Source organism: Neofelis nebulosa, chromosome 11 (genome assembly GCF_028018385.1).
Source record: "Neofelis nebulosa isolate mNeoNeb1 chromosome 11, mNeoNeb1.pri, whole genome shotgun sequence".
In the NCBI taxonomy this organism is placed as follows: Eukaryota; Metazoa; Chordata; class Mammalia; order Carnivora; family Felidae; genus Neofelis; species Neofelis nebulosa.
Window position 1 is genome coordinate 38,146,749 of NC_080792.1, and position 9,949 is coordinate 38,156,697.

Genomic DNA, 9,949 nt, shown 5'->3' on the forward strand with positions numbered 1-9,949 from the left:
TCTGATGGAATTTAAACATTCTTCTCACTTAATCTGCTGTATTCCTTCTGCCAAAGTCATAAACAGAGGAGCTAAAAATATGACATTAAAACTGTTGACAAGAGCCACAGAGACATTAAAAACATGTGCACGTGTGCATACACGCTCAGGAGGCAACTGATCTTCTGGTCATCCCCAGCTTCTTCCCTAATTTGAGAGCATATTCCTCCCCACCCCCGGGTCCTTTTCACCCAGTTAAAAACCCCACAGAGGTGGGGGCTGGGGAGTAGGTGAAATAGGCGAAGGTGGTCAAAAGGTGGAAACTTCTAGTTATACACAATGAGATACCAAATCACACCTGTCAGAATGGCTAGAATTAACTCAGGAAACAACAGATGTCGGCGAGGATGCAGAGAAAAGGAACCTTCCACACTGTTGGTGGGAATGCAAACTGGTGCAGCAGCTCTGGAAAACAGTATGGAGGTTCCTTGAAAAGTTAAAAATGGAACTACCCTACAACCCAGCAACTGCACTACTGGGTACTTATCTCCAGGATACAAAAATGCTGATTTGAAGGGGCACAGGCACTCCAATGTTTATTTTTATTTCTATTTATTTGTTTTTTTAAGTTTGTTTATTTTGAAAGAGACAGAGATAGCGCAAGTGGGGCAGGGGCAGAGAGAAAGACAGGGAGAGAGAGAGAGAGAGAGAGAGGGAGGGAGAGAGAATTGCCAAGCAGGCTCCACACTGTCAGCATAGAGCCCCATGCAGGGCTCAAACTCACAAACTGTGAGATCATGACTTGAGCGGAAGCCAAGAGTTGCACGCTTAACTGACTGAGCCACCCCGGCACCCCTCACCCCAATGTTTATAGCAACACTATCAACAATAGCCAAATTATGGAAAGAGTTCAAGTGTCCACTGACTGATGAATGGATAAAGATATGGTGTACATATACAATGGGATATTACTCAGCAGTCAAAAAGAATGAAATCTTGCCATTTATAGCTACGTGGATGGAACTAGAGGGTATTTTGCTAAGCTAAATAAGTCAGAGAAAACAAATATCATATGATTTCACTCATATATGGAATTTAAGAAACAAAACACCTGAACACAAGAAGGGAAGGAAAAATAAGATAAAAACAGGGAGGCAAACCATAAGAGACTCTTAAATACAGAGAACAAACTGAGGATTGCTGGAGGGGAGGTAGATGGGAAGATGGGCTCAATGGGCAATGGGCATTAAGGAGGGCACTTGCTGGGATGAGCACTGCGTGTTATATGTCGATTAAGTCACTAAATTCTACTCTTGAAACCAATAGTACACTATATGTTAACTAATTTGAATCTAAGTAATACAAAAAAAACTTCCAGTTACAAAGTAAGTCTGAGGAACTCATGTACAGCAAGGTGGTTATATGTAACAACACTGTATGTTTGAGAGTTGCAAAGAGAGTAGATCTTAAAAGTTCTTATCACAAGAAAAAAATTCTAATCATATGGTGACAGATGTTAATCTAGACTTATTGTCGTGATCATTTTGCAATATATACAAATATTCAATCATGTTTATGCCTGAAACGATTATGCTGTATGTCAATTATGCCGTATGTCAAAAGCAAAACCCCACAGACCTGAAACATGACAGAAGATGCACTGTACCTACATTGATTGGTTATTTGTGGATGATCTGCCATCACTTCCTTATCCTTTTTACCTTGGTCAACAGATTTTATTTTTTAACTGGGAATGGGAATGAACTTAAAATAAAAGTAAATAAAGCCACTGCTGGGGATAGAGTATAGGGCTGGAGTGACGCGAAGATGGAGCTCCCACAGCAAGAGGGTTTCCTGAGTGCCGAAACGGACACCGGAGTGGCCACACTGCGGTATGACCGACTGCGCCCCCACCCTTCTCACGGCTTCGGGGTCTGACCCTTTTCTTGGAAAATGGCTCCACGCCTCCCCTTTGTAGGCTCCTAATGCGTTCTCTGAGGGCAAGACAAAGGAAAGCGCCTCTGCGGCCAGAGTCCAGTCCACGTGGAACATCAACGGGGGCTCCAGGATGCTCTGATTCAGCAGGTTATTAAGAGGCTGGTTCGTATATTCTGAAATTACTAGTTCACGGCCCTTAGGGCTTCTGTCACCAGTGCAACCCGCAGCCAAGTTTGGCTCTTCTTTCTCGCCACTTCAGGGTCAGCTTGTAAAAGTGGGCAGCCCCTTTTCTGAGCACCTTGGAGCCTAGGGGAAAGCACACCAGCCGTGTGGGCATGGGGATCGGGTATGGAAGTGGTAATCCTTCGGCTTGCCCTTAGGGAGGCAGTGGCTGAGCTTGGGGGCCCGGTCGCCAGGTGGCCTTCACGGCAGTCCCGGTGCTGCTACCTGGACCCCTGGATGCCGAAGACCGCAAAAGTAGAGCCTGTTTCCCAGAGTCGGGAACAGCACAGGACAGGTCCTTAAGAGCCTGGCGCATGGTAGGTGCTCGATAAATGTGAGCTCACATTAGTAGTGCTATTACTCAGCGAATCTGATCCGACCAATGATGAAGTACACAGGTTTCCCATTTCCAGACACTAGCAAGATAAAAACTAAAGTGCTAAAGTAGTAAGAACATCAGACTCTCTTTCAAGAAATCTCTATAAAAATTTTAACCCATAAACCACCAGTGGGCACCAAGGCCTCGGTTCTCCAGTTCCATTCACCCTCTATCTTGAAAATCAGCAAGCTGGAGTCTGTGCTCCTTCTTAAATTACCCTGACTCATTCATTCAAGCAGCCAACATTTACTGACCTCCTACTGTGTACCTGGCAAGCTATAGGCAGTTGGGATAAATCAATGAATGAAACATAGAAAATGCCTTTGTGGAATTTACATTCTAACAGCAGAAATGAGAAATAAACAACATGATACATTAGTAAGTGCCATAATAAACCGGCAAGCAAATGCTATGGAGAAGAGACCCGCGGAGCAGGGCGAGGGTGAGCAGCCATCTGCAGTAGCAGCTCCTGGTGTCTGAGTGCCCAGCACGTGTCTTTCTCCAGTCTCAGCTCTGCAGACCCAGGAGCCTCCCACGGGCCTCACTAGACCCAGGTTCCCTCGGAAGGACAGGGGTCAAGATCACGGAGCCCTCTTGATGCGAGTCCTGCCGCAGGCTAGCAGAGACATGAGGCGAGACGTACGCCAGGCCCACGTGGCAGTCACCCTGACCCGCAAGTCCTGTTCCTCACAGAAGCCTACGTCTCTTGTGACAGCTCCAGAGGCATAACCTTCCAGAATCCCTGAAAGAGACTTGCCAGGTGCAGGAGGAACCCTTACTTCCAGGCCTAAGAAAGTCAGATTGGAACAGAGGCCTGAGAGGGGTGAAGCTGGTGCCCTGGACAGCCCAGGAGCAGAGCGTTCCAGGCAACCGCAAGGCCTGATGCCCCCACGAAGGCCCTACCTCATCTGGGGCAGGGGCCAGCTGGAGTGCTGCCGCAGAGCAAGCCTGGGCCAGTGCAGGAGGGGGCAGATCGTCGGGACTCAGAGGCCGCAGTCAGGAGGTGGGCTTTCGTTCTGAGGGGAAAGGGAAGCCGCGGCAGGGTCCCGAGCTGAGGAGTGACATGGTCTGACTGCTGTGTGGAGAATGGGCTGCAGGAGGGTGAGGGCAGAGGCAGAGTGGCCAGAGAGGAGGCCACTGCCGTGATTTTCCTGGTATGAGTAGTGAGTGCTCAAGACGAGTTTCCTTTATGATAAATCATTTACAACGCACCAGTTCAGAAAGCCCCATCATGTACCCTATAAAATAGGCACCAAATGTCTGGCTGTTTTATACGGCTTCCATTTTGCAATGTTAACAGCAACCTAAAAGACATTTTGTGATCAATAGCATCTGCTATTGACTCCGAGAGGAAGGCTGAAGAAAAGCAGGTGGTGACAAGGGCTATGAGTCAGCGTGTGTCCCTCCCAATTCACTCCTCAGGGTCATTACACAGTGTGATAACTGGTTCTGCCCTGGGAGCAAGCCAGGGAACTACACTCAGAGTGAGAGGCCTGGGACGGCGTGGCTGCCTCTGCACCCAGAGCCTCAGCGCCTGAAGACTCCCCTTCCCCGGCCAGGGGTCACAAAGCCTGCCCCCGCGGTGGCCAAGAGGACCTGAGCTTGGCTGGCCAGCATGAGCACTCAGAAAACTGAATTACTTCTGCCCTGGTTACTGTCCCTGCTGGAGATGATGTGCTTATTTTTAGCCATCATGTGATTCTCCAGTATTTTCCAGGCTCTGCCTGAGTCACTATGGTTTCTGAGAATTTTTCATAGTGGGAAAAAATGCACAGAACTTCTCCTCTTAGAATGGCTCAAGTATTAAAATAGCTAACTTTTGAATAGTTGTTTGAATGTGGCGTGTATTTCCTTATGATACACCGACTCTTCTCACATCTTGGTAGGTAATTAAGGGTGCTCTGAAACACATTAGGTGCCGAGCAATCACTGTCTTAGTTCAAATTCTCGTTTTTAACTTGTCCTCAGGGCAACTTCTCTCTAGAAATGGCAAGGATCCCTCACTCCCATGAAAACAATACACACCAGAATCCCAACAAGTTAGGGAGGCGCCCCCTTGCCTGTTTACTGCAGGAGGAAGAAAAGCTAGTGGGTGAAACAGCCCAACAAACCTAGCCAGACCATCAAGAGTTAAAACACACAGGCATCACCATGACATCGCGGCATCACTGTACTCCTGGCATACAGCAGCCCTTTAAGCCAAAAGTCTTCAAATTAAGATGGCTATTGCGTAGGAACACGAGCACTCAATACTTCATGATGGACAGATACAGTCCTGACTCCACTGTCAAGACCAGTATTTTAGGTTATTTTTCTGGTGGTGGCAAGTTGACTGTGCTCCATTAACATGATCTTCCCCAGACTCCCTTGCAAACAGAGAGATGTGGTCTGAGGCCACAGAGCTGGAGCTCAGGGAGGCGAGAACCAGAGCTGAGCCTCATGTGAATCTTTTACTACAACTGGTTCCTGGCTCCAGCTTCTCTGCTTTCACCAACCAACCACCAAGCCAGAAAACTGTGCATCGTATATCCTTGGCCAACCTCCTCTCCTACATGGTTTGTTGGAACAGCTTCTTAGCTAGTCTTCTGGACTGTAACTGTGCCACCCGCCATGTATTTTCTACACCAAACAGCAAACTTGTGCTTAAAACTTTTCAGTGACTCCCAACTGTTCCCTTTAAAGTATAAACCTCTGTGACCAACAGAACCTATGGTGACCTCCTCTCCCCAATAATCTTCACCTCCTGGTATTCTAATCTTTGTATAGTCCCTTCCTCTAGAGTATGGGTGCGGCCTGTGCCTTGCTTCTAAGCAACAGAATATGACAAAGGTGATGGGAGGTCGCTCTCATGATTACGGTACTCTACAGAACTCTGTTTGGCTAGCATACACACCAGAGAGAATCCCATGGGTCTAGAAGCAGCAAGATGCCACGTAAGCACCCATGCTGGAAAAGCCCATGTGGCAAGGAAGCGCAGGTGGCCTCTGGGAACTGAGAGCAGCTGCCACCACCAGGAGACTGAAACCTCAGTTCTGCAGCCTCAAGGAAACTGTCACAACCCGAGAGCTCTCCCCAGTTAAGCCTCTGATTAGACCACAGCCCCAGAAGATACCTGGATTGCTGCCTGGTGGGACCCTAGAATACAGAGCACAGCTAGGCCTGGCCTGGACTTCAGAAGGTGTAAGACAATAGATGTGTGTTGTTTTAAGCTGGTAAGTTTGTAGTAGTTTTGCAGCAACACAGTCTGAATATCACCTCTCCACTCAAGGGCCCCACTCACCTCTGCAGCTTTTCTTCTCAATACCCATGCAGAATAACACCCACTTTACCAAATACAGCATATTCTCTCTTGACATCGATATTCTACTCTTTCTGTTTGCAGTGCTCTTGTCCATACTCTTAACCTGGCTAACTTCTACTCATTTAGTGACTCATCGTCAAAACCCCCATTTTCCCAAGAAGCCTTTCTAGAATCCACAAGACCAGCTCTGATGGTCTTCCTACACACCCTGATAGCACAGACCTCACTTTGTTGTTATTGTCTATTTATTACCAGGTTTTCATCACAAGACTGTAACTTCCCTGAATCATGTGTGTCTCCAGAACTTCTTACGGTGCCCTGACAAATATGTGTTGAGAGACTGAACGAAAATCCAAGCAAAGCTTTCATAAAAAGAGCAACGACTCCAGCAAACAGGAGCTGTTTAAGAAATTTTTTTTTCTGAGCTATTGTGTAGTACATCATATACTATTTCCGCAGCTACAGCACAGGTGATAGAGAGGACTGGAGAGGATGCCGAAAATAGCCATACACGTGGGCTTCAGTGCTGCATCTTCCTGGATCCAAACGGACATGCTGTGATTCAATTCAAATCAATTCAACAAATTCTAAATGAAATTCTTCAAAGTAAACAATGTTTCTCTTCCTGCCCAACATACCAAGTGACAAAGAATGGCACCAATAAGAAAAACCGACCTCGTTCTGCCATCTTGGAACCTGTGGAGGCCTGCTGGGAGCAGGACTCCTAAAATGCCAAGTATGTCTGGAAGGCTGTGGTCCAAGGCCATTTTTGCTGGAGAAAGCGGGGTCTCCAGAACCAGAGAGAGCACAGAGTTCTTCTTAAAATTGAAGATGTTTATGCTTGAGATGAAACAGAACTGTATCTAGGCCAAGAGATGTGCTTATGTGTACAAAGCAAAGAAGAGCACAGTGACTCCTGGTGGCAAACTGAACAAAACCAGAGTAATCTGGGGAAAAGTCACTTGTGCTCATGGAAACAGTGCCGTGGTTCATGCCAAATTCCAAAGCAACCTTCGTGCTAAAGCCATTGGCCACAGAATCCATGTGATGCTGTGCCCTTCAAGGATTTAAACTTACTGTAAAGTAAATAAAAGTGTACATTTGCTCTCTTACAGGGGGCGGGGAGGGAGGAAGAAAAAAAGAAAAATAGGTCCATGGGTGACCTGTGATACTCTGTTTACGGAAATGGAGAATAAATGCTACATCATTGCCTCTGAGACCTCCTAAGTTTTGTTGTGAGGCGGAGAAGCCAGATGCCAAGTTATTATTCCAACAGAGAGAAAAGCGATGATGGGAGTAACACGTGGGATTTAGCACAAAACCAATGAGTATTTCAACATACACAGGGAGCAGTGAACATGACCCAATACCAGTTATGAAAGGAATCAATGCTGTTTAAAAGAGGCCTTGATGCTTTACTTCCCAGTGCAGGCAGGACAATATTGGAGGCCATTGGTCCTCTCCTGCAAGGCTGTGAGTGAGGGAACAGAGCCCAAGAGGCCAAAATACATGTCAGTTGTGTCTGAAGGGCTTACTCTTCCCTTTGAAATCACCTAGACCATCCATTCAGAGAATGAGGTCAATCCAAGGGTTAAGAAATCAGAGATGAGGAATCCCGCTAATCCAGGACCCAGTATCCCAGGCTTCACGTACATGTCTGCTTCCAGGCTGCGAAGAGGCCTGGAACAAGTGACTCAAGGTTTCCTGCTTTTACAAACCTATGCAAAAGACAGCAACTCTCACCCAGAACCTGCTGCAAGGATGAATGAGAATGTTTTTAAACTTGAAAAAGCAGCTGCTAGTTTTAAAAATAAAAATGGAGGTCATTCAAATGCAACAGCATGTGCTCTGGTTCCAGCCTTTATGACACTGCAGAGACTTTCATTTCCTCCACACACTATGCGATTTGAATCTGGTTTGTGAAAATGTACTGTGGTTCAGCATAGTGTAAGGAGAAGATCAGAACATAAAACAAGACCACATCCATAATATTTCAGAGGCAATATAATGGTTTAAAGAGTAGGCTTTGGAATCACAAGGTCAGGCTTCAAACTCTGGTCCCCCTATTTCTTTTTTTTTTTAATTTTTATTTAAAAAAACTTTTTTTTTTTTTAACATTTACTTATTTTTGAGAGAGAGGGAGGGAGGGGGAGAGAGAGAGAGGGGGAGAGAGAGAGAGACAGAGCATGAGTGGGGGAGGGGCAGAGAGAGAGGGAGACACAGAGTCTGAAGCAGGCTCCAGTCTCTGAGCTGTCTGCACAAAGCCCGACGCGGGGCTCGAACTCACAGACTGTGAGATCATGACCTGAGCTGAAGTCAGATGCTTAACCGACTAAGCCACCCAGGCGCCCCTGGGCGCCCTATTTCTAGTGTATGACCCTGGAAAGTTACTGAACCTCTCTGTGCCTCAGTTTCCCTACCTCTACAACAGGGGTTATGGTTGTAGGTTTTGATCTCTAAGCTTTCAAATATTCTAGTTTTACAGAAAACTAGGTCAGGGTTTGATTCCAAAAAGCCAAAATAACTAAAAGTTGTAAACTGAATTAGTAAATCCTTTATCAAAGATGCAGTCTCAGTAAGCAAGCACATTGGATGGCCATGAAAAATGCATGGCTGTTCCTCTGACGAAGGCCCTCAGCCTCGTCCACAGATACTGCCAGAAGATTCCTATCCAAAGCTCCTGAATTCTTCATGTCTCTGTTCCTCACTGTGCTCTCAATATTCCAAACTCACAGATATTCAGTATCCTGGCAAGGCAGAGCACTGCTCATATTGTATTGTTGTGGTTTTATCATTACAGGTTGAGAAATACAGTTTTAATTATTGTTTGAGGAGAAAAGTATCCTAATGCCCAGTGGTATATCTTATACATCTTACATAAGACAGATGTATAACTGGAGGAACAAAACTACCAACAGCCTTCTCCTTCCCATGAGCAGCCATTACCTGCTTTGCAGCTTAGCAATGGGATCGTTTCTTAACATGAGGAGGTCAAGGGGATGCAATGCTGATACGGGGCAGGGACTGAGTGAAAGATACATCGTTCATATAACAACCGCTAGCATTTGCTTGAAGACAATTCTTGCTAATTATGGGACTGGTAAGAAAAATGCACCTCTTCCTTGTTTTGAGTTGACATTACATGATCTCTTAAAATGAATATTTGATCCTTGAAGAAGTAAGCAGGTATATGGAGGTATAGTTTGTGGTTAGGTGACTGAGGCCTCTGAGAACAGTTAACAGCAGGAGCATACCGGGAAGGTGCAGAGAATAAATAGGCATGACTCATCCTGATGCGGAGACCACAAAGGGCCAAGAAGGATGCCTGTGCATACCCTATGGCTCTGAGAAGTCAAATGCTATCAAGGACTGGTCTGGTCTAAAGAACAGACAAGGGAAAATGCATTTCTTGGAATAAATAATGGCTTTGGGGTGAGAGCAACATTTGTGTTTAAAGGGCAGACTGTTCTCAAAAGGCAAATGAACACATACGTTTTGTCAGTAATAAGGAAAAGGAAGTCCTGAATGAAGGCACAGGCCTGACACCAAGGTCAGGACCCTCTGAGTGAAATTTAACTTCGTGGGTACTTTTTACGTGGACTCTAATGGAGTCCCTGTTAAATCAAAAACATCAGAACACTTTGGAGCAATACACCAAAAGCTTCCACGTCCACAACAAAACATTACAATGTCTACGATATAATCCAGAATCATTCAACATACAAAGATCCAGGAAAATGTGACACGTTCTCAAAATCAACAGATGCCAATGGTGAGGCGATCAGATGGTGGCATCAGCAGACAGGAGCTTTAAAGCAGCTATCAGAACCATGCCCAGGGAAGTGAAGGATGTTCACAATAAATGAAAGGTAGGCAGTACCAATAGAGAAAGAAAAAAAGGGAATTAACAACTGAAAACATACAAGGGTTGAAATTTTAAAAATGCTCAATAGAAGAAGGGAAATGACAGAGGACAAAGAGGGTAAACCTGAAGATGTATTAATAGAAACCATCTAATCTAAAGAAGAGAGAGCGTGCTGAGAAAAAGGTGAACAGAGCCTCAGAAACCCATGGGAGAATTTCAAAAGCTCTAACATGGATAAATGTGTCCCAGAAGGACAGAGAGAATG

General features: G+C 45.7%; 1 protein-coding gene across 5 annotated transcripts in view; it reads right to left on the reverse strand.

Annotated features, from left to right (window-relative positions):
* The window catches only part of MAPRE2 (microtubule associated protein RP/EB family member 2), a 167,074-nt gene that overhangs the window by 16,737 nt on the left and 140,388 nt on the right, over positions 1-9,949 (reverse strand). The window lies entirely within an intron of this gene.